At 31.8% G+C, this 26019-nt stretch overlaps 1 protein-coding gene and 6 non-coding genes across 7 annotated transcripts in view; 2 read left to right on the top strand and 5 right to left on the bottom strand.

The window, feature by feature from the left end:
• LOC142326860 (roundabout homolog 2-like) overlaps positions 1-26019 on the bottom strand; it is a 1022566-nt gene that overhangs the window by 776843 nt on the left and 219704 nt on the right. The gene's annotated exons all lie outside the window — the stretch shown is intronic.
• Positions 975-1046, top strand: TRNAQ-CUG (transfer RNA glutamine (anticodon CUG)). The gene has a single exon. It is a non-coding gene; the product is annotated as a tRNA-Gln (tRNA).
• On the top strand, positions 1135-1206 carry TRNAQ-UUG (transfer RNA glutamine (anticodon UUG)). Its single transcript has one exon. It is a non-coding gene; the product is annotated as a tRNA-Gln (tRNA).
• On the bottom strand, positions 18167-18238 carry TRNAQ-UUG (transfer RNA glutamine (anticodon UUG)). Its single transcript has one exon. It is a non-coding gene; the product is annotated as a tRNA-Gln (tRNA).
• On the bottom strand, positions 18479-18550 carry TRNAQ-CUG (transfer RNA glutamine (anticodon CUG)). Its single transcript has one exon. It is a non-coding gene; the product is annotated as a tRNA-Gln (tRNA).
• TRNAQ-UUG (transfer RNA glutamine (anticodon UUG)) lies at positions 19770-19841 on the bottom strand. Its single transcript has one exon. It is a non-coding gene; the product is annotated as a tRNA-Gln (tRNA).
• TRNAQ-CUG (transfer RNA glutamine (anticodon CUG)) lies at positions 19920-19991 on the bottom strand. Its single transcript has one exon. It is a non-coding gene; the product is annotated as a tRNA-Gln (tRNA).

Here is a 26019-nt window from a genome sequence, read left to right as displayed (position 1 = left end):
GATCGATGATAAGCAGTGTTCTCATTCCGGTTTGAGATCTGGTATTGCAGCTCCTGTCCGGCGTAAAGATCCTCTGATCTAACTAGTGACTGTGATGAGGATAGATGGCCATAGTAGATTTTGAAGGTTTCCCCTGCGATCAAAGAGTTAATCTTATTTCTTAGTCCTTCCATCACTACAGCGTCCCTTTCACATTATCGACTTATTTTCCTTGTTACTCAGTCATTCGTTCCCAGTTATTAACAGAGTTCCATCCACAGGGTCCTTGGAATAAAATTTTTAATTGGAATTGAAAATTAAGTATTTACAGGTTGAAGCTGAAGTAAGGCACGTTAATAAATACATACAAAACTTAATAGCAAGTAAAATATAAAATTTATATTCTACACCGTTTTTCCATAATAACGATATATTAACTTGCATATTAACTTACATAATAACTTTCTACTATTCAGTTTCTAATTTTTCTTTTCAAATCCTAGAAAAACTTTTAATAATTTGGAAAACTTACTCCTAAAACTTCCCAGATAATTTCAGCATTAATTACGCTAAGTTTAATTTAAGAAATATTACATTTTTATCTCCCAACATATATTTCGAAGAATTATATTATGTATTAAACCGCTTAACATGATTCATAATGAAAAAAATATTTTATTTTTCAACACTAGCAAACGTGCAATCTCATATATATATATATATATATAATAATCATATATTAGATATATGTATCATATATTAGATATATATATATATATATATACATTTTTTTTTTTTTACGCGGAGGTTCATCATGTTGTAATAATGTTTATTTTAGCACTCTGGACTCTAAACCCAGCTATCTCAGATCAAACTTCGGTGGGACCTTAATTTTTGAAATTTTATATTACTTTAAATATAAATTGGAATTATAAATTTTATAACTCCAACAAAAAACAAGTGTAAATAATTCATAATTAAAAGGTTGGCAAGAAGGTTCCATGGTGTAACGGTTAGCACTCTGGACTCTGAATCCAGCGATCCGAGTTCAAATCTCGGTGGGACCTTTAATTTTTTTATATTTTATTTAATTTCTTCAGAATATTACTACAAAATCCTTTTGATTACAATATTGTAATTGTAATTGTATAACACGGTTCCATGGTGTAATGGTTAGCACTCTGGACTTTGAATCCAGCGATCCGAGTTCAAATCTCGGTGGAACCTATGCCTCATTTTGCAAATTATATTTTTAAATTAATTCTTGCATTAAATTATTAAATGACTTAATATAACAATAAATAACAATAATATTTTATGAATTTGTAAAAATAACTACGCAGTACTACTTTGATGGCAATATATATATAATCAAATCAAAATAATTTTAACACTTTAGAAACACGTTTTTGCGCTATAAATAACATTATTTAAAAAAATTTATTTGTAATTTACAACAAAAAATCAAAGTATTCATTAACAAGCTGTCAGGATATTTATTTCTTCTAATGTATTTATTTACAACTTATCACAATAAAACATAATAAAAAAATTTTAGATTTTATACGATCCGTAGCTTTCGATATACTCAAAAAAGTAAAACTTTTCTATTAAATAAAACCATTAAAATACATATATACCTTTATTCTTACTTTAACACAGGTTAAAAATTATGCATACTTTAACTTATTTTTAGAGGTAAGAAAATTAGGATGTCTGATGGTAAGAAACAACACATAACATATAAATAATTATAAGTTAAGATTTTAAATTTATTAAATACATTCATTTAACATTTTGCACATGAGTGCGCGCACGCACACACGCACAAACACACAGAGAGAGAGAGAGAGAGAGAGAGCGAGAGAGAGTGAGCGAGAGAGAGTGAGCGAGAGAGAGTGAGCGAGAGAGAGAGACAGACTGACAGAGAAAAAGAGTATCCCACGAGGAAACCGACATATTTGACAGGTGTATTTCTCTTAATAAAAATAATGAAAAAAATTCACCTAAATATAGGTCTGAAAACGCTTCGTTAGCGAGTTTCGGCTAGCGAAAGAGATCGCTCGGAATTCAGCTCCACCGGTGAAATGAGGTCGTACAGAAATTTTTAGGACGTTAATTGAAGCACAAAATTGATGGTTAAAACTTATAGCTTTTTACCTGAAAAATGGAATAAAATAGGTTCCAGAACTATATCTCCAGTAGTTTTCATAATATCTGAAGTAAAACTGAAAATTTGTTTGAAAACCATTTTTGTAAGTTTGCAATACAATAACTTTGTTAAATAATACAAAAATATTCAACTTTTTATTTTTACTGGTTAATTTTAGTATTATAACTTTTTGGACGTATATTAACGAAAAACAAAACAGGTGGATTAAATGATGGATGAAATAAAACAGAGCCCAGCAGAGATGCGTCCTGAAGGGCAGCCATACCAGAAGCGGATGAAGAGCTTCTACACAACCTCTCCTATTTCAAAACTTACAATCAGACAAAATAACCCAGCAATTGCGACTCCTCCGGAAAAGGGGACGCATTGCTCCCTCCTTATAGCTAGTGCCCCGTTGTGGCGTATTCCTGCTAGCCTATTAAAGAGTTAGCACCTAAAGGACTTCAGTGGACGGTCTGAAGGGGAATTACGTCGGGAGGACAGGCTTTATAAGCCTAGCCTTCCGCGGTCGGCCCATGAAATGGGTTCGATAACGCTGGTTGAACAACGGATTGGAATGCAATTAAATCCGTCTTAAATTCACTAAAATAATAATAGACAAAAATTGAAAAATTAGATCCGAGATTAAAAATTAACCCTTTAAAAAAAACAAGCCCGATTAGAAAGATCCAGCAGCAAGGGACTCTGTCCAGGTTCTGCGATGGAGTGGGGAGTGGTGGACTCCTGCCAACTTTGCATTCCATTCCATGAAATAAACCTTGCCGGAAATCGAGCCCAAACTCACCCAATCTGGAAGCCACCATGCTAATAACTATTAGACTATCAAAAATCCATTACATATTATGTACAAAATGTATAAATTATGTTAACATAACTTTTTCATTTCTTTTTATTAATTCTACATGCAACTCTTTGGACAATTCCATCTTCGACACTATGCAAAAAATGAAATCAAAACATATCCGGTCGAGTATTTTTAATGATTTATTTAATATTTATACTGATCAGTGTTCACGCATATAATTACGGGTTTTCAAAGCAGAAATTTGTCCCAAATCAATTTTCAAAATTAGTGATAATTCTGGTTTTTACAAAAAAACATTATTTAGGAGCAATTATGACTTCACCTACAAGGAATTCTCTGGACAATTTCATCTTTAACTCTATGAAAAAAAAATGAAAATGATCGAATGAAAGTTTCAGCTTGATGGGATGTGTTCTGATTTCTTTTATTGTATAGAGCTGAAGATGGAATTGTCCATAGAGTTTCATACAGAATTAATATAAAGGTATGAATTGAAATGGAAAAAAAAACTTTAGGCAGTAGGCAAATTATCAAATGAAATTTATTCCACAAAGAAGTACGGACCATAAAGTCATATTTGCTCCTAAATAATTTTTTTTTGTAAAAAAATAGAATACTAATTTTGAAAATAAATTCGGAGACAAATTTATCTTTTGAAAAAGTGTGGTTGTATGCGTGAACATGTTGAATATAAATATTTAAAAATACCTAACGGGATTTTCCAAACTACTACATCAGTCTCATTGAAATTTATATACGCATGTTAAAATTTAATGTAAATTGGTTGAGTCGTTCTTGACCGGTTAGTATCTGCTGATCTCGTTTGTGCCACTTCTGAAGTCTGAATATTTTTAGAATAGTGGGGAAAAAACAAGAATCCTAATCGAAAAACTGTTTTACGTATAAGATTACATTTTTATTCAGCATTTTTAAACACAATCATTCATAAACAAATCGTTCTTATTTAATAAAATTAATTTTAAGATACGGAAGATGTCGAAAAACCCAATTTTAAAGATTATATAGTTAGCGTCGCCGCCTTACTGTCATGTTGTCATACTGGCCAGAAGGGAGCGCTAGCGACACCCCCCTCTATATTAATTTTTAACAAAAGTAAAGAGAAAATCTTAGGAAAAATTATGTTTAAATAACGGTAAAATAATAAACGGTCGATACAGATTATATAAATTTAATAGTTTTTTTTTTTACAAAACCCTTCTTTAAAATCTTACAAAATAATATATCAAATACACGATTTTTAAATGTCCAGACCTTTTTTGTTACAGAAACGCATTTTAGAATTTTCCATGCAATTTATTAACGTTGGAAATTTCAACGCACATCAATTTGCTTGCAGCGCATTGGAAAAAATAAATAAAATTCAAATAAACAGTTAAAAGTGGATTTTTTTAGAGAAATATGAATTAAAAGATTATATCTGTAATATATATTTTGTGAAATCACTTTAAGAAAAAATATTAAATTCTTGTATACGATCAATATCTTTTGACAATAGTAACACGACTGCTAGACTTTGTAGCAGGTACTATAGACAGACACTTTCATAATTCTACCGACAAGAATAAAATTAAATTCGTAATTTAATAAGATTTTAAGTTTAGTTTAATATTTATTAATGCAAAAAAAAGTTACATAAAATCTGAATAAACATTGACGAATTCAGTGAATATGCTACTAGTTAATAATTCATATCCCAACCATTTAAATAAATTAAATGAGAAAAAAAAACAATATGATAAATTAACATGAGATCACGTCAGCTAAAAAATATTTTAAATATATATATATATATATATATATATATATAATTTAAAATGAAATCGTGTAATGTTAGCACATTTTCATATCAAATCACTGGGTTGTAACATAGATAAAAAATATTTTTATGCGCCGGGCTGTATTAACTACATATTAATTTGAGGTTTGCCAACTTTGCCAACCTAGAAACGAATCTAAATACCCGGTCCGCCACCGTGACAAATCGACTGCAGGCCATTAAGCCTAAAGGGGATGCGAGTAAGGCAGTGTTTTTCACTGTACAATTATCGATGTGGTGGTAACGGAATTAGCCCATCCGGCGCGGGCGTCATCATGCGTATTCAGCACATTTCGGTAAGCCGATGGGGGTCGTTAACGCGTATGAAATGGTGATGAGGCATAGACCACCGGCATACACTTCCCAATTTTTACTCCTTTTAACTGCAGTATATTTTTTCTCGAAACATTACAAAAATCCAATATCTGTTACACGGTTATAAAAAATTGATACTCATATTTTAAAATTAGACCTACACATTAAAATAAAAAATACCTCTCTAATTTTTAAAACTTAAATTATACCAAACAGATTTACAAGTCGAAACAACCTTAAAGTTCATCAAAAGAGAAGCATTATTATATAATTTATGTATAAAATCTTCTTATTAAAAGTTTTATTAAAATTTGATTTGAACTCATTACTAACCGTTCTCAATATTTAAATTAGGTTTTTTCGAATCAGAAATGTTATTTATTATAGACACGTTTCAGATATCATCAGTAAGTAAATATACTTGCACAGCAAAGAACATAAAAATTTAAAAGGTGTCTATGCTAATGCCATTTAACGCGCGAACTAATATGAACCAATAATTAACCCAAAAATGGCTTCGGTATTCGCAAGTAACCCACCGGGTTGAGATAACGGTGACCGCGTCATCGTAAATCAGTTGATTTCGAAGACAAGAGTTTTAAGTTTCAATCTTAGTAAAGGCGGTTAATTTTATACGGATTTGAATACTAGATAGTGGATACTGGTGTTCTTCGGCGGTTTTTTTTTGGGTTTTTTCACCCTACATCCCCGAGCCGGACATCCAAATAAGTATACTCGACTCGGGGACGTATCCTTTCCGGATCTTTTAATTACCAGCCTCTAATCTCCGACGGAAGAAACCAGGCCCGGCTATGCCGTTCCCAGCTGCCCCCCCCCCCACCCCCCGCCGGAGATCGGGTCTCGGTCTTTCCTATTGCCAGGCTCAAAGCCGACGGCGCAGAAGCCGAAGCCGCCAAAGCTTATCCGGGAACCCACACCGCCGGCCGGGTCTCGGTTTTTACATTCATTCACATCTAACGGACCCCAGGAGTCCCCGCTCCATCACGAGAACCCACACACCAGGGCATGTGAGCCCTCAGGAATGAGGCTGTCCGCCCAGCCCTGCTATAAACTAAAACCCTCAGTATTCCTTTCCTTGTATCATCTTCTTTTATTCGGAGGACTGCTGTTGCAAATACAGAAAAATTTTGCCAGTTTCCGAACATAGCCAAGAGCCACTCCGAGAGTTGCTCCAGTCGGGTATGCATCAGTCCTGAATTTATACGATATTCCTCTCATCGTCTGCACACGAAAATAGTGTGTTCGGCATCATCAACCGCATTGCAGTAACAGCAGATGGGTGACTCTCTCCTGCAAAACCTATGCAGGTATTGTTCAAACGCACCACGTCCCGACATGAGTTGCGTTGTGTGGTAATCTAATTCGCCATGAGAACGATCAAGCCAAGCATCCAGGTCCGGGATAATTCTTCTGGTTCATGTGGTCACTACTGAACCCACCCATGCCACCGTCCATTGTTCCCGTATTATAGAATTGGTCTTTGGCTACATCGGACGCCCTTAGTTTTCGTCTTTTAATCTGTAATTCTATCGGGGGCAGCGAAGAAAGTACGCACAGTGCATCATCCGATAACGTTCGGTACCCAGTTAACCGCATTGGTCTATACCGGGGCGGCGTACAACAGAGACGACGTTATCACCAGGTGATAAGAGATCTCGCAAGGCACGGATTGTTGTTTCCACTCTGTCGCAGATCATGGCCACATGACTGGAGTATTTGAGGTGTTAATCCAGTAACACCCCTAGATATTTAGCACTTTCCACCTCGACAATTGCCTCTCCTCTCAGGCGCAGATTTAATCTTCTGAGTATCCTCCTACCAGTGAAGAGGATACTCTTGAAGGCGTGACTTGGAAGGAAGACTTTGGAAGGAGAGACTTCCAAACGGTTGTTGACGAGCCATTCATTAACTAATTGTAAAGTAACATTCCCCTTGTCATCCATTTCATCTAATGTACTGGCCTCTACTAGCAGCGAGATGTCGTCCGCGTATCCTACAACATTCACCCCCGGCGGTAATTGAAGTCGGAAAATTTCATCATAGAAGATGTTCCAAAGTAGTAGCCGAGTAAAGACCCCTGCGGGACTCCACCGAAGATCTGATCACTTAACACACCATCCACCGTATTAATTTTAGTCCGTCTCTCGGATAGATAGCTGGATACTTGCGTCACTATGTACTCGCTTATATTCATTCTTTGATGTGCCCACAATATAGCTAACCAAGGTACCCAACCGAAAGCATTCCTTACATCCAGGAGTATCATTAGTGGGATACGCCTGGTTCTCCAAGTCCCACCCCTCACCGCAGCAGTCCATGAAACGACTTCGTTGACGGCGTTAATAGTTGACGCCCCCGCCTAAAACCAAACTGATTCTCATGGAGGGGGTTGTTGTTTTCCAGATCCTCAATTAGTCTATTAGCGATGAGCCACTCCACAACTTTGCCCATATTATTAATGCGACTTATAGGGCGATATTCGAGAGCCACTGAAACTGACTGTTGTTTGGGCAAGAAAACAGTTCTTAATTCTTTCCAGAAAGCAGGAAAAAATCAATGCTGGATCCCATAGCTCGCAATATCTGTCATCTTAGTTTAACTGTTTCCCTTGCTGCTCGGTATTGTGTAATAGCCGTGTTCAGGTCTCGATCAGCTCCGTATGTTCTCGTTCTATTAGTCTCTGCACGCGCCTCTTCATGGATTGCAGAACCCTGCGTTGATCCTGCAATATCGCAGGACCACCAGTAGACAGGGTGATGTCTGGTAGCTCTTTCGGGGAGGCTGTTCAGCTCAGTAATCATGATCTGTTGCAATGTAAAAAGAAAAAGTAAAGAGTTATATGTCAGCTATCTCTCGTGAACCTTTTGATGAGTCACCATAGACTTGCCCAGATTTTGTCTAAATGTTATGAGGGCATGGCCCAGCCTATAAGTGAGATCCCACAATGTAGGGGTAGTCTCTTCTTCCTCGGAGGAACCGGCTCTAACTCGTTTAGTCCTTTTGAGATCCGCTGCCTTCCATCCTTTCTTCTTTGGGGGGCCAGAAGGGCCGGAAACATTTAATTCCATCCCCTCTTCCAAAGGGAAGGAATTAAAAAATCACCAGTAATTTTATCGAACTCTCAGCTCAATTCCAAGTCCGTAGATACCCACTCGGTCGGGGGTGGTGGTGGGGGTTTGGGTAGGAGGGACTGGAATTTTTTTGAGGGGGGTCGGAAAATGTATGATCCCGAATCTGTCCTCAGAAAAATTCGGGTGACGGGGGGATCGAATATGTATCAGACCGAAAGTGCTTCCAAAAAAAAATTGGGAGGGGGGTCTATGGAAGGTATTGGTCTCGGATCGGATCGGATAGATCCGAGAGAATTTTGAGAAATATTGCTCAGGGAAGGAGTTATTTGGAAAGGAAAATCCCCTTTATAAGTGCCTCAAACACTTAGAAAAAAACTCTATTAGTATAACTTATTTTGTCGATAATTATTCTATGTTGTTGTTTACTACAACAGCCGTGACGTCATAAACTTGTGGTTATTTGTCTATTGACAACTTATTTTCACTAGCCTTAACTGCCAATTTAGCATTGGCTCTTATGGAGAAAAAGTTACGACAGAAAAAAACGTAATTACAGTACAGTCCGGTCACCAAAATTCATAAAATTTAACACAATTGTCAGTTTTCCTTACCTCGAAATGAGTCACTACTTGTCCAATAAAAAATCCGCAAAAAATCATACCAAAAACGCATAAAACGCCTCTGCGTTTAGAAATACACGTCCACTCAGGTTGAGTATCCACACTCGACTGTTCTTCGGTGGTTTGGTTTCAATTAACCACACATCAATGGTCGACCTGAAGTGTGGTACCTTACGGTGATCGCGGAGGCTAAACAGAAAAAGAGAGATATTGGCAAGAATGGCCAACTTATATTAGTCATATGAGGGAAGATCAAAAGGCAAAAGAAAAGTTTTATTTCCCTCCCGATCACATGTCTCACCATCACGAACTCTTCTATTAGAAATTATAAGTGGAAGTGAATTGTTACGTCGTTAGCTATTTGTAGTGGTGTTAAAAAATCAATTTAAAGTGAGTTTCTAATTGCATCAAGGAAAAAATGCGAGATCGATACGTTTTCTCATTCAGAAGGAATGAAATCAACAAGGATAATTCGTAGTATTCATCATCAGTACGAAGAACGTTGTATGAGTGGAAGCAACATTTATGAATGAATTGATCGCTTTAAAAAAACTTTACTTTTACATTGTTCATTATAGACCTTTTACTAGAAAGAATAATGGCAATATCGAAGTGGTGCAATAATCAACGAATTGATGTAGCAAATGAGTTGAATATAAATCAAGGCATTTTCAATTACACAAGTTTCCATTTTTCGAAATGTTTTCTCTGAGTACCACATCAATCGACAGGTAACCACAAAGACAATCGTTTGAAAATTAACAAGAGGTTATTGAAATTTATGAAGGTGAAGGAGACACATTTGTAAAATGAACAATAACCTTTCATGAGTCGTCCACAGCTTTCAACCCGAGAGTAAGGAATAAATTTAGTTTGGAAAAACCTTTCATCACTTACGATAAAAAATTCATAACACATAGGAAAGTTCACGACGATTATATTCTGGGACATGAAAGGTCAAGTTTTTATTCACTTCACATCTGAAGGTGAAAGGTAAATAGTAAAAAACTACTATTATGAACTACTCCAATCACTGAAGGAAAATATCAAGTCCAAAATGGGTGTTAAATTCTCAAAAGGTGTATCGATCTTATAGTCACAAAATAATCCTTTACCTTCGAGATCTCGCCTCGGTTTTTTTATCGATCCCTGTTCAGTGTTCTGGCCTGATCCAAGCAATTTTTATACTTTTGGCCGACAGAAAGAAAAAAGGGAATCATTTTTGTTCTGATAAATAGATCACGGAAGCGGTGCAAAATCTTGTTATCAACCAACCAACACACTAATTCCAATATGGAATTTTAAAGAATGTTAAAAAGATTAACTAAGTGCACGGAGATAGAAGAGGATTATGTTTTAAAAATATGCATACTTCATCTACGTAGTACAAATTAAAATAATCGTTTTAATATTTTGATCTATCCTCGTATTCAGGCAAAAGAGGACATAAGCAATTTCCGGTTGCCTTCTTCACAAAAGTTAAGCGTAACGTTTGTGAAGATTATATCTGGTTCTACATGTTACATCTACATTCTGTTCATCAAAAGGACTGGCTGTATAGTGAACATCATTGAACATAAAGAAAGTAACAAACACTGATTGGTAATCTCAATTTACGTATAAAAGGCTACATCAAATATTGAAAAACTTAAAAATTTACCAAAATTTTTATTAAACACTTAATTACATTTTTAGGATATACAATAATATAGTAAAATTCAAATAATCAAACATCCAACGATTCGGAACACCTGCTAATCCGGTAAACATGACCAACGCCAATCTTCCTAACAATATATATCACTATTGAAAAGCTGTTTCATGCCGACAATATTTATTGGAAAAATGGACAATAAACCATATTAAATCAAAGAGTGTAACCCCACCGCGTTGGTCTAGTGGTGAACGCGTCTTCCCAAATCAGCTGACTTGGAAGTCGAGAGTTCCAGCGTTCAAGTCCTAGTAAAGGCAGTTACTTTTATACGGATTTGAATACTAGATCATGGATACCGAGGTGCTTTGATGGTTGGGTTTCAATTAACCACACATCTCAGTAATGGTCGAACTGAGATTGGCCAAGTCTTCACTTCATTTACCCTCATACATATCATCCTCATTCATCCTTTGAAGTAATGCCTGAACGGTAATTCCCGGAGGCTAAACAGGAAAAAATAAGTTGGAAGACTTATACGATTGAAAATGCTGAGCTTTGATTTATATTCAACTCATTTGCAACATCAATTCGTCGATTATTGCAAATCATTTGTTTAACCACTTAGATATTACCATTATTCTTTAAATTAGAAGGCCTACTTTTACATTGTTCATCAGAGGAAAAAATTCAAGGTAGAATGTATTGATCTCTCTACATTGTTGCACTAGGCAGAGAGTGCAACAATCTCTAGTGTTAAAATTAATATATCTTGGCGTTAAAGACGTTGACGGTGTATATAGTTATTCAATTTTCCGACTATACAACGGCAGAAATGAATTTTTTCTGTTCTTTTAAATAAAAACAAAACGAATCTTAGAAGCGTATGTACATTCGAAATCTACATAAAAGTATTTATTTTAAAAGCCAAAGCTGTGCGTCATCAGCTGAGTTAGGTAATTTAATATTACTAACATACAAAAGTATTTATTTTATCAAAAAATTATCGTAACACTAATATTAATTAAGACTATTTTCAAAATTACAATCGTTATTTTATTACAACACAATTATAATATAACAATCCAGCATACTGGTAATGTTACTTTTGGCTCAAAACAATATAATTATAATGCAGTGAAGTTGGCACACTGATTGCGGTAACAAAGGAAATTGGCTGATGTTTTATAATTGTTTCATATACTGTATTTTACAGAATTTCATTAAATACTGCAGGCTTATAAATAATGATGATTTAGTTATATTTTAAAGGATACATTTAATAAAGTTAAACAGGTTTTTCTTATTTTCTAACGCTGTTTTATTGTCGTGTTGCTTTATTAAATCGGTCAACTAGAAAAATATTTTATCGTTATTTATTTATTTTGGTTATATATTCCATTAATCATTCCTTAAACAGTATTTCTTTCTCTTTAGGTATACCTTACTTTCTCTAGAAGTGATTTAAATTTTAGAATTTTACTACAAGTTTGTTTTGGTATTTCCATCTAGAAATTATACACGACAGGTTTATTTGTGTTGTTAAGCAGTATATTTTATTACTAATACAATTCGGATTTCATCTCGGTCGAGACCTTTTACCAATATACTGGATTATTATAACTAAATTATAATAAATCATATATATATAAATTTATTATAACTAAATCATCAATATTTATAAGCCTACAGTATTTACTGAAATTCTGTAAAATACAGTATATGAAACAATTATAAAACATCAGCTAATTTCCTTTGTTACAGCCATCTGTGCAAACTTGAGGTGAAAAATTCATTAAGCCTTATTATTTTATACTTAATTTAGTAATAATATTATTATTAAATTAACATTATTTATTATTAAATTATTATTTAATTATTTAACATTATTATTTACTTAATAATAATTTATGAGATATAAAAATGCAGTCTCAAATATTCTTATCTGATAGCGTGATTGGATTTTTGCCGGTGGTCACAAGCGATAGAAAACGATATACATACGTACACACAATCAAGTTTGCATCGAACCTGGATGCGTCACAGAGAATCAGGAAAAAGTATAAACATAAAATAGGTAAAATACCAACTTTCCTATTTATAAATTTTTAATATAACCTCTACCACGAAGGAACCAATCAGAGCATCTTTTGTTCTACAATTTGTTTTTTCTTTTTTTATAGATTTTATAAAAAAAAACAATTTATAATGTAAATTAAATCGTAAACCAAACAAACTAAATTTGACAGAACACTTAACACATTAGACTAAATGTAGTGGCTATCACGTTAAAATTATGTGACTAAAATTTTCTAATAATTTTATAGTTTAAAATTGATTTTTTTCAACAAGTAATCTGAATTGAAAACTATTATTACGCATTTAATTATTAATTTATTTAATTTTATCAAAAGAACAAGAACTTAATCTTGTTATCAAAAGAACCGGTAAAAACTTAATATTTTATATCTGTAATAAGGTCTGAATTTATTATTTCCACCTAGAGGTCTCATTAAAAAAGAGTAAAAAAGGAAAAAAAAAAATATATATATATGCAGAGCGATTCCAAATTGCATGGTAATCTCTCGGGAGATGATTCTATAGTCAAAAATAAAAAAAGTACCCATAAACATGGGTCAAAAAACGGTTCGTTAGCGAGTTTCGGTTCACAAAACATTTAGCCCTGCTTTCTGCTCCTTCAATGAAATTGAACCGTATTAAAATTCTTGAGATGAAAATCGATAGCAAAAATTTAGTGCTTATTATATGTTTTTTAATCTAAGGAATTGAATAAAAGTTGTCCCAGATTTCCATCTCCCTTAGGTTTTTAGAAAAATGGAGAAAAACACGAAACAGTTTTATGGGAAAATACACTTTTTTAATTTTCAAATAAAATAACTTTGTTAATTACAAATTTTTATTTGTTTATTAGTAAATTCTTTTATCAACATTTTAAATGTAATTCTTAAAAAAATTATGTAAATAACGTCTTATCACTTTCTATAAAAGTAAGGAAATTCAAATTTTAAATGGCTAAATATTAACAACGATGAAGAATTAAGAATTATCTATTTGTATAATTTTAACGGAAAAATTCTTATTGATAAAAATACATTTTTTAACTATATGTGGTAAAAAGACATTTAAAAAAATCAAATCCGACCTTCGTGGCTGAGTAAATAGCTCTCGGCATTTCGGATCCCGGGTTCAAATCTCGGACAGGTATGGATTCCCTTCATACATTATAAATTTCTACCGGGCTAATAACCGGGTTGATGCCCCCTCTTTCATAACAAAATAAAAACCGCCTGAATCGTCAGTTAAGATGATGAAGTAATGGCAAGGTTATAATGCATTTACATTAATATTATTAAGCTAGCTGTAGAATACATTTGCAAATAAAACTAACCCAGCACTTGTTTTTGCCGACAGGATACGTTAAAGTTGATCGAGCATAATTAATCATATCACCCTCTTGTGTACTGTTGGCTGTAAAAATAACAAGTTCATGAGGTGGAATCTTTGTATCACGAAATTGTTTTTTATAATGATTTTTAATACTACTTAGAAGAAATATATTTTTATAAATATTTTATATAAATATACAAAATAAGAAAAAAAATTTTTAACATAACATGGTAAATGATATCTCACTTAATATATTATAAAAACAATAATAATTCTTATAATATTACATTTTAATTAAATGTATTAATTAAAACGTTAAAATAGTGTACATTATATAAGTGTTGCAGTATAATGAAAAGTAGCTTGTAAATAAATATACAATGAAGGAGAATAAAAGACCTTGCTTAATGCATTGTTTCTGTTTATATGTAAAACACATACGTTACTTACATACACAAAAGTAGAATAAAAGAAAAGGCCACGAAAACTCACCTGTAACAAAAAAAAAAATTATAATTTAATAAATATTATCAAATCAAATTAATTAAAAATTTAAATATTAAATTACAACTACTTACAGAAAAAAAGTGAAAATTTTTAATTGTAAAATATAAAATTATTTTTGATAAAACAAAAAGCAGACGTAACAGTTGAAAGAAAAATGCAAAATAGAACGTCCCCGGGTGGGCTTGAACCACCAACCTTTCGGTTAACAGCCGAACGCGCTAACCGTTTGCGCCACGGAGACTTGTTTTATCATGTAAATTATAATTTATTTCAATATTTTTAATTACTATTAATTATAAAATTTTGTTTATGATTTATAGAAAATGCAAAATATATCGTCCCCGGGTGGGCTTGAACCACCAACCTTTCGGTTAACAGCCGAACGCGCTAACCGTTTGCGCCACGGAGACTTGTTTTATCATGTAAATTATAATTTATTTCAATATTTTTAATTACTATTAATTATAAAATTTTGTTTACGATTTATAGAAAATGCAAAATATATCGTCCCCGGGTGGGCTTGAACCACCAACCTTTCGGTTAACAGCCGAACGCGCTAACCGTTTGCGCCACGGAGACTTGTTTTATCATGTAAATTATAATTTATTTCAATATTTTTAATTACTATTAATTATAAAATTTTGTTTATGATTTATAGAAAATGCAAAATATATCGTCCCCGGGTGGGCTTGAACCACCAACCTTTCGGTTAACAGCCGAACGCGCTAACCGTTTGCGCCACGGAGACTTGTTTTATCGTGTAAATTATTATTTATTTCAATATTTTTAATTACAGTTAATTATAAAATTGTGTACGAGTAAATGCAAAGGAATTATTTTTACTGGTAAATATATCGGTTGCAACATGGAAGTAATACACTATGACGGATGAATATCTACGTAAATGAATAGTTTTTTTTATTTTATTAAAGCAGGTAAAATATGTTTTTTATTAAATAAATTTTCCATTAATTATTAAATTATTATTTTTTTGCCTTCAGATTTCCTTTGTACCAGGCCACTCTGATGATGGTCGCTTAAGAATTCAAACACCATCTAGTAGGCATCTAGTAAGAAACTTTTTTATCTGTTCTCAAATATATTCTAGATTGTTACATTTATTCCAATAGCCAACAAATACCTCTTTACATACAAATTAATATTTTAAATAGTTCATTATAAAATATAATACATATATTTACAAATAACGTCAATCTTTATTGTGGAACTATATTCTTTGTTCTCATACTAGTACATGATTATTTTTTTTACCTTCCAAGCTTGGTAAAGTAGATTTAAAAATGATATCAGTTTTTAAAACTCATAGGTCGTTATTTGTCTCTTCTTTAATGTAAAAATGAAACAAAACGGTCATAAAAAATAGCTGAATTATACTTTGCTAAAAATTTGATAATTAATAAAATCATTAAAATGATTGCTATGTAAGGAAGCTTTTACGTAATTTAGCGTTTTAATGTTTTTTTCTGTTGTTATTGTTGTCGAACAATAGAAAAACTAGAAAAATAAGAATTAAAGTCAAAAGAAAAAAGTGCCTTCCGATTGGTAAATTTTTGTGATTGGTTGAAATTTAGTGCGTTTTGATTGATCAGGTTCTTTCCGGGCTGCGATAGGTTACTAAATGAGCAACTGTGATTCGGTATGAAGGTGTTTCTTGTTCCATTCATCACCGAGTAAAATCTACTGTCGCATACAGGATACATAGCTTTCGTAAATACAGGTTATAAAACCAACACCTTCATTCTGTTGTGTGTAGTGAATAACTGTATAATAAATATTACTCTCAGAGAAATCAACTCTGATTAATGCCAAAGATTAATTTCATTTATCATAAATTTAAGAAACACTGTGACATATAGTAAAACATCACAAATTAATGCACCCTTTTTGTAAGAAATTATAAATTTTATTTATTTTTTTTATGTTATGTAATGCCAGGTTACATAGTATCATCACAGTGACATAAAGTCAACAGTACTCTGCAGAGATGCCAAGACATCTGTGCGCAGTCTGGCATGTAAATGTAAATGTATCGGTAATTGTGTAGACTTGAGCAGACTCAGTTCTGCCATTCCTCAAATGAACCACCAAAGAACACCGGTATCCACAGTCTAGCATTCAACAAATCCATGTAAAAGCAACTACCTTTACAAGGACTCGAATCTTAGAACTCCAGACTTCGTGATTTTTCTGGGTGATTTATCACATTATTAAGAGTACATATAATCAGCCGGCGGGCGGGGAGGCAAGCTAGAGTAAAAGACACTCCTCTGGCGCGAGTCAAACTTGATTGTAGATCCGTTCCAGAGGAGTAGGTGGGAATATAAATAAAAAAAATTAAAAAAAAGTATATATAATGTACCATACTTTAACGGGGAAAAAAATAATTTCAGTAAAATAAAAAAACGATATCATTTTTCAATATAAAATAAAACAAATTTGCGTTAGCTATATAACTTGAATCACGTACAATATTGTATAAAATGGAGGTCCACATGACACAAACAACGTGGCACGCGGGAATATACATTATAACAATAATATATTATTATTATTTAATGTTACAATAAATTCACTGGATATTCTTATAAATAAATATTGCAATATGATAATAGACAACAAATAAATAAATATATTTATAGGTTTTTTTTATAAAATCCGTTTCAAGAATTCAGGAGATGGTGCCACACATCGAAATAAATAAAAAACTTTATATCAACTTTTATTACTTTATATTCCTCAGGAATGAGGAATACATTTCGTATACTACTAAAGTATCTAGCGGTTTACTTGCATAAGAATAATGAACCTGATATCTCAATCTATTCAAAAATGTCGGCAATATTAACTTTTTAATTATTAATCATTGCAACCGCTAGTTAATTTAAAAATTATGTTATTACAAAAAAATATTAAACATTTTATGAAAAAGAAAATGACCATCTTATTTATTCATAATCATTCATAAGCAACAAGTTATGGAAAAATTCTTTAAATGAGTCTCAAAATTAAAAACCAGTTATCAATTCCTCCCGAATAAAATGAAATAACTCCACGTGATCTCAACTGGAATAATTTTACTGACGTTATGATGCAATAAATTTTAATAATTTAGTAATATTGAATAAATTACAATAAAATAAAATATTATTGAAATTTTGAAAATATTAGTCCTTAGAAGTAAAACCATGTCAACTGTTTTAAAAAAAGAATTTGGAAATTAGAAAACAAATTCTGAAAATGTGTGTATAAAATTTAGGTGTTTTATGGTAATCAGCATCCAAAAAAGGAAAAAAATAATAAAAAATTGTTATTATTCAATTTTTGAATAGTATATTCCTTTAAAATATTGATTAGTAGATTCCGCTACCTATACATATGCAATCCATCTTCCAAGCATTTGCAATTTTGAATATTTTTTCCCATGATTTTTTTTGGGGGGAATTTTATAAATGAATAAAATAATACTATAACAATCATCCTACACAAAAATAGGGCTTAAAATGCGATTATAACGTCAGCAGAAATTTTTAAAAAGAAAAGATAACAAATTTATTAAGTGACTGAGAAAAAGATAAAAAAATATTGAGCAAGATTTAATTGGAATTTATAAAACAGAGGTAAATGAAGATGGAAAATATATTTTAATTATTAAGGGTGAAAGATAAACACATTAGTAAAAAAAAAAAAAAAAATTTGAGAATTTAATCACATCATGTAAACGATAGACAAAAAAAAAAGAAGTAGAATTTCAAAACGTAAGGTTCCACCGAGATTTGAACTCGGATCGCTGGATTCAAAGTCCAGAGTGCTAACCATTACACCATGGAACCAACTTATTTGTAATTTTACATAGTATTAACATCAATTTTTATACTAATTTTTCTATAGAAATAAAATTGTTTAAATTGTAAGTTCCAATGAGATTTAAAACGGATGGGTGGATTTAAAGTTCAGAGTATTAGCATTACACCACGGAACCTGCTCGCAAGCACGAATAATTCTGATCTGTCTTCATATCGCTCTTCTAGCTGCTCGAATAAAAATAAATAATATTTTCAAAATAATATAATAGGTCCCACCGAGATTTGAACTCGGATCGCTGGATTCAGAGTCCAGAGTGCTAACCATTACACCATGGAACCTTCGCGTAAGAACGTATTATTTTGGACTGTTTTATATCGCTCTTCTGACAATTCCATCAAAAAATAAAATATTCACAAGTTATGAACCCTTAAATATTTGAAACTCAATCTCCGTATTCAATGTCCATACAGGTAATCTTAACCATATTGTAAGTGTATCTTAATAAAAGTTTCACTTTTTTTTTTCAGGTGATGTGGTTACTGATTACAAAATAACAGTTCCAACTCGATTTAAATTCTGATCAATGGATTACGCAACCGTTACATATGCAATCATATTGCAAGCATTTGTAATTTTGAATATTTTTTCATGTTTTTTTTTGTGGGGGGGGGAAATTTTATAAATGAATAAAATAAAACTGTAAAAATCATCCTCATAAGAAAATATACAACCGATGAAAGCAATAGAGAAAGCAAACGGTAGCTGATCATTGGTACACATTTTCACAGGAATATTTGCATTGATGGCTCCAACATTAAATATTAATATTATTATATTTAGATAATACATCTATCAATCTTTGATTCTATCTGAATATTATATTGTACAGATCACAATAAAATATTTATTGATCGATAAATTCTGGTAAAGCCAACAAGGCTTGGAACTGAAGCGGTACTGGGGACAAGGTTTGCGATAAGATTCCCTACGGACAATCAGGAACATTCGTTTAGTAATTGTTCTTGATAGAAGTGACAAGAATAATGTGAATTTGCGAATTTTATATTTCAGTACAGGGAATTCATAGCTTTTAAGCGCAGTGTGTAAAATGTATAAGTCGCGTTTAAAATTCAGTAATTTCAAAGAAACACTTCTGTTGAGCATAATATTCCTTGTACGTTCTTCAAAGGTAAATGTGCGTTCAGGTAACCAAATAACGTTTATAGAACAACCTCTGCAGTATAAACGGTTAAAAATTCCATTAATGTTGAAATATTGGGATGCAATACACCAAACGTTGAAGAATTTCGTTTACATCGTAATAAGAAAACAATGGGAGAATGAAATAATTAGGAAATCAAAGCCAGTTTGGCATAAATAAGAAGCGCTGATATAAGAAAAGAAGCCTTTCATATAAAATATAAAACAGGGAATTTCAAAGGTAAATTTAAAAATATTTATGTAACTAGCAGAAAGAATAAAATAATTAAACATCGCACACAAATCGATTCAAATAAATGATTACCCAAAAAAATATGAAAAAAAATTCTAAATGATAGGTTCCACCGAGATTTGAACTCGGATCGCTGGATTCAAAGTCCAGAGTGCTAACCATTACACCATGGAACCGGGTTACAAAATTACAATATTGTAATCTGATTCATTTTGCATTATTCAGAAGAAATTAATAAAATTTTTAAAAATTAAAGGTCCCACCGAGATTTGAACTCGGATCGCTGGATTCAGAGTCCAGAGTGCTAACCATTACACCATGGAACCTTATATGAAAACCTTAAACAATTATGATATTTGAATCGTTAAAATACTGATAAGACTGATTTACATTTTAATTAAATTACATTAATGTAGTTTTTTTATTAATATTTTATCTCAACATATTATAAATATTTCTTTGTTATTACTCAAATTTATAAATATTAATTCACATCAATTTTTAATATTGGACTGCACCTAAATACCGCAATTTTGAAAATTATAACACATCATTAATGAGATAATTAAAACCGTGATACATATAACTTGTAGCTGCAAAATTTAACCTTAATGTTTTATTTGGAGGAGAGAAATTTTCATCGGATGAGGAAGTTATGCCATACGTAAACGCCTATTTCGTGGAGAAAGACGCCAGCTGCTTTCTTGGAATCGTTAAAGAGGTTAAAGAATCGCTGGAAAAAGTGTATCGACTTGAAAGGAGACTTTGTTGAAAAATAAAACTATATTTGACAGAAAAAATACGTCTTTATATGTTAGGCTCAAAACTTTTCAGACAACCCTCATAAAACAATGATTTTGTCTTTTATTAAAACCTCACAAAAATAGGCATTAAGTATTAAGTACGGATATATTGGTGGCCAACATTTAATGACAACATGTTAATTAAGATTAGCTTAAAATTAAATCCAGTAAGTCGGTGTGATTCATGAAATTTTTAGTTACAAATTCGTAATTGATGTGGTATGCTGTTAACTAATGACATAAAATTAGGAAATTCACGGGATTGACTTTACGTCATTACAAAACAAGTGTTTAAATATTTAGACGTTAAGTTCTGTGCAATGCGTAGGGTTTGGACGTCTGGATATGTTCATTAATCTCCTCATTTTTACTACATGGTAAACAATTAGATAAATGAAGGATTTTGAATCGATACATATGTTTAGAAAAATATTAATGGGCGGTGACTATCCGTTTAACAGCGGTATAAGTCCTTGGGAATAACATTTCGTTTTGTGTGTTAAAATTAAAGATCTTTCCATACGTATTATCTCATTTCATAGACTACTTAAACTTTCATCATTAATATCTTATGTTCTTACTATTTAGTTGATTAAAGTGATACCGGCTGAACTCTGTCTAAACGGGAAATAAATCAAATTTTCTAAAGAAAATAATCGCTAGTCGTGTAATTTTTTATTAAAAATATGAAAAGGAATCCACGGAAAAACTAGTTTCGGACCAAAAGCGTCAAATTATCGGTATATTCTTACATACATTTTCATGAACTTTATTAAGTTCACGTGTAATTTTAATTGAAAAAAATTATTAGAAAAAAGTATTTAATGCAGTTGAAAAATCACTGTTAAGCTTATAAAAATAGAGCTAGATTTTACGTCTACTTCAAACTTGTCTTACTAATCTAACAACCAGAAATTAATCAAATTAATGTACAAATTTATAAAATAAGTTTGTCCGTAATCAAATACCACTAAAACATAAATATTATTGTATTCATATTAAATCGTTACACAGATGTATATGTTATTTAATACAGTTATTATTTTACCTATAACAATAGTTTTTATATTTTGTACATTACGACAATCTGAAAAGTAAAAATATTGACGAAAAATCAGTTATTTCTTGTAGGAAAAAACTAAACAAATTACTATCATCCTGAAAACATAAACTGCAGGAAAAAATTAAGGGCATCTGTAAAAAAACTTTCATCAAAGTAAATTACAGTAGAACGGCAATTACAGTAAGTAAAACTAAAATTCAGTACAGAGATTATAAAAATAAACCTGAATAATTAAACTAATAAATACACAAAAAAAAAATTAACAGATAAAGCAATTGTGAAATTCAGAGAAGAATGGACAACGCCTCAAATTCAAAAAAAGAAGTTGGAAGAATTGTACTAAAATTCATACCATACCTATAAATATATGAAAATTATTTTGATTTCAGCTAAAAATTGAAATATTAGCGAAAATAAAATCAAATACACATAAAAGAAATAGGAATTAAAAAAAAAAAATGTAATAGAACTATCTAAAGAAAGATAAAATTAAAATAAGCGTCCTATTTTGGTTCAACACCAGGTTAACAAACACAAACAACCGCGATAACAGCTGAACGGGCGGAGACTTGTTTTGAAGTAAAATTTTTGATGAATTTTAGCACTTTTAACAAACAATTTCAGTTTCAAAATTACATTATATTTAAAGTAATTTCAAATGCAACTAGGACGTCGGCGGGTGGGCTTGAATATCCAACCTTCTGTTAACAGCCGAACGCGCTAACCGTTCGCTCCACGGAGACTTGTTTTATCATCTAAATCATTCGTTCTCAAAGTGGGCGGTAACACCCTCTTGTGGACGCTTGAAGCCTTCAGGAGAGTAGCAGTAGAAGAAAACTGAGGGCGTTAGGCGGTCTAGGAAGGTTAGGCTGATTAAAAAGACGAAAACTATCTTTTCCTGATAATTTAAACTAAAATTAAATACCACTATAAAATACACTAGTACAAAAAATTAAAGAGACACCTACATTTCACGATAAAAAATAACTAACTACTCTAACTTTGCAACCAAGAGGCTTAGAGATGAAAAACAATTAAAGCATGAATACTCATATAATATTTTACTTTTTGACAGCATACTTCAAATTTCAAAAATCATCATATTAAAAAAAAAATCTGTGAGAATAAAAGTTTCAAAAATTTGAAAGCTTTTCTTCTTGTTTGATCAAGCGCATGGTGTAAACGAAAATTTTTCAATAAACTGCATAAAATCGTTTAAAAACTTAAGGCTTTAGCTTTAATTTCCTTTTTGTAATTCTCCTACGATTTTTCTGAACCGAAACATTCCAATTTAAAAAGAAAAGGGCAATTTGCCTTTGATTCTGCATATCTCCCGATCTAAGAAACGTAGTGATGCATATAAATATGGAAATTAAAGGGTTTTGATCTAGATGGTCTAGCATTAATGATAAATTTTGAGGTCTTTAATGTAACATTGTAGTTTTTGGCTTTTGTACATTTTGTGCTGAGGTACTGAAATCATTAAAGATTGACACTCTCTCAGCTTATCCCATGATCAATTGATGATCTTATCACTATTGTTGTTATATAAATACAATTGTAATATTTTAAATGTAATTTTAATAAAAATAATTCCAAATACGATTAAGTATGGGTTTTAATTGTTCTCATTTAAAATGTAAGATTCAACTCAGAAACAGGATATGTCACGTTTAAAAACAATAATTTAAATTCGGGATTTAAGAGCGTATCTTAAAAAACAGCTATTGCAATTGCTAACCGTTTGCAATACGGAGACTTGTATTATTGTGAAAAAAATAATTTATTTCAATATTTTTAATTACTATTAATTATAAAATTTTGTTTATGATTTTTAGAAAATGCAAAATAGATCGTCCCCGGGTGGGCTTGAACCACCAACCTTTCGGTTAACAGCCGAACGCGCTAACCGTTTGCGCAACGGAGACTTGTCTTATCGTGTAAATTATAATTTATTTCAATATTTTTAATTACTATTAATTATAAAATTTTGTTTATGATTTTTAGAAAATGCAAAATAGATCGTCCCCGGGTGGGCTTGAACCACCAACCTTTCGGTTAACAGCCGAACGCCAAACCGTTTGCGCCACGGAGACTTGTCTTATCGTGTAAATTATAATTTATTTCAATATTTTTAATTACTATTAATTATAAAATTTTGTTAGTGATTTATAGAAAATGCAAAATATATCGTCCCCGGGTGGGCTTGAACCACCAACCTTTCGGTTAACAGCCGAACGCGCTAACCGTTTGCGCCACGGAGACTTGTTTTATCGTGTAAATTATTATTTATTTCAATATTTTTAATTACTATTAATTATAAAATTTTGTTGGTGATTTATAGAAAATGCAAAATATATCGTCCCCGGGTGGGCTTGAACCACCAACCTTTCGGTTAACAGCCGAACGCGCTAACCGTTTGCGCCACGGAGACTTGTCTTATCGTGTAAATTATTATTTATTTCAATATTTTTAATTACTATTAATTATAAAATTTTGTTGGTGATTTATAGAAAATGCAAAATATATCGTCCCCGGGTGGGCTTGAACCACCAACCTTTCGGTTAACAGCCGAACGCGCTAACCGTTTGCGCCACGGAGACTTGTTTTATCGTGTAAATTATTATTTATTTCAATATTTTTAATTACTATTAATTATAAAATTTTGTTGGTGATTTATAGAAAATGCAAAATATATCGTCCCCGGGTGGGCTTGAACCACCAACCTTTCGGTTAACAGCCGAACGCGCTAACCGTTTGCGCCACGGAGACTTGTTTTATCGTGTAAATTATTATTTATTTCAATATTTTTAATTACTATTAATTATAAAATTTTGTTGGTGATTTATAGAAAATGCAAAATATATCGTCCCCGGGTGGGCTTGAACCACCAACCTTTCGGTTAACAGCCGAACGCGCTAACCGTTTGCGCCACGGAGACTTGTCTTATCGTGTAAATTATTATTTATTTCAATATTTTTAATTACTATTAATTATAAAATTTTGTTGGTGATTTATAGAAAATGCAAAATATATCGTCCCCGGGTGGGCTTGAACCACCAACCTTTCGGTTAACAGCCGAACGCGCTAACCGTTTGCGCCACGGAGACTTGTTTTATCGTGTAAATTATTATTTATTTCAATATTTTTAATTACTATTAATTATAAAATTTTGTTGGTGATTTATAGAAAATGCAAAATATATCGTCCCCGGGTGGGCTTGAACCACCAACCTTTCGGTTAACAGCCGAACGCGCTAACCGTTTGCGCCACGGAGACTTGTTTTATCGTGTAAATTATTATTTATTTCAATATTTTTAATTACTATTAATTATAAAATTTTGTTGGTGATTTATAGAAAATGCAAAATATATCGTCCCCGGGTGGGCTTGAACCACCAACCTTTCGGTTAACAGCCGAACGCGCTAACCGTTTGCGCCACGGAGACTTGTTTTATCGTGTAAATTATTATTTATTTCAATATTTTTAATTACTGTTAATTATAAAATTGTGTACGAGTAAATGCAAAGGAATTATTTTTACTGGTAAATATATCGGTTGCAACATGGAAGTAATACACTATGACGTATGAATATCTACGTAAATGAATAGTTTATTTATTTTATTAAAGCAGGTAAAATATGTTTTTTATTACATAAATTTTCCATTAATTATTAAATTATTTTTTTTTTGCCTTCAGATTTCCTTTGTACCAGGCCACTCTGATGATGGTCGCTTAAGAATTCAAACACCATCTAGTAGGCATCTAGTAAGAAACTTTTTTATCTGTTCTCAAATATATTCTAGATTGTTACATTTATTCCAATAGCCAACAAATACCTTTTTACATACAAATTAATATTTTAAATAGTTCATTATAAAATATAATACATATATTTACAAATAACGTCAATCTTTATTGTGGAACTATATTCTTTGTTCTCATACTAGTACATGATTATTTTTTTTACCTTCCAAGCTTAGTAAAGTAGATTTAAAAATGATATCAGTTTTTAAAACTCATAGGTCGTTATTTGTCTCTTCTTTAATGTAAAAATGAAACAAAACGGTCATAAAAAATAGCTGAATTATACTTTGCTAAAAATTTGATAATTAATAAAATCATTAAAATGATTGCTATGTAAGGAAGCTTTTACGTAATTTAGCGTTTTAATGTTTTTTTCTGTAGTTATTGTTGTCGAACAATAGAAAAACTAGAAAAATAAGAATTAAAGTCAAAAGAAAAAAGTGCCTTCTGATTGGTAAATTTTTGTGATTGGTTGAAATTTAGTGCGTTTTGATTGGTCAGGTTCTTTCCGGGCTGCGATAGGTTACTAAATGAGCAACTGTGATTCGGTAAGAAGGTGTTTCTTGTTCCATTCATCACCGAGTAAAATCTACTGTCGCATACAGGATACATAGCTTTCGTAAATACAGGTTATAAAGCCAACACCTTCATTCTGTTGTGTGTAGTGAATAACTGTATAA

The sequence above is a fragment of the Lycorma delicatula genome, chromosome 6 (assembly GCF_047948215.1).
Source record: "Lycorma delicatula isolate Av1 chromosome 6, ASM4794821v1, whole genome shotgun sequence".
Classification (NCBI taxonomy): domain Eukaryota; kingdom Metazoa; phylum Arthropoda; class Insecta; order Hemiptera; family Fulgoridae; genus Lycorma; species Lycorma delicatula.
Note: the sequence above shows the minus strand (reverse complement) of the source record. Positions and strands in the feature narration are given on the sequence as shown.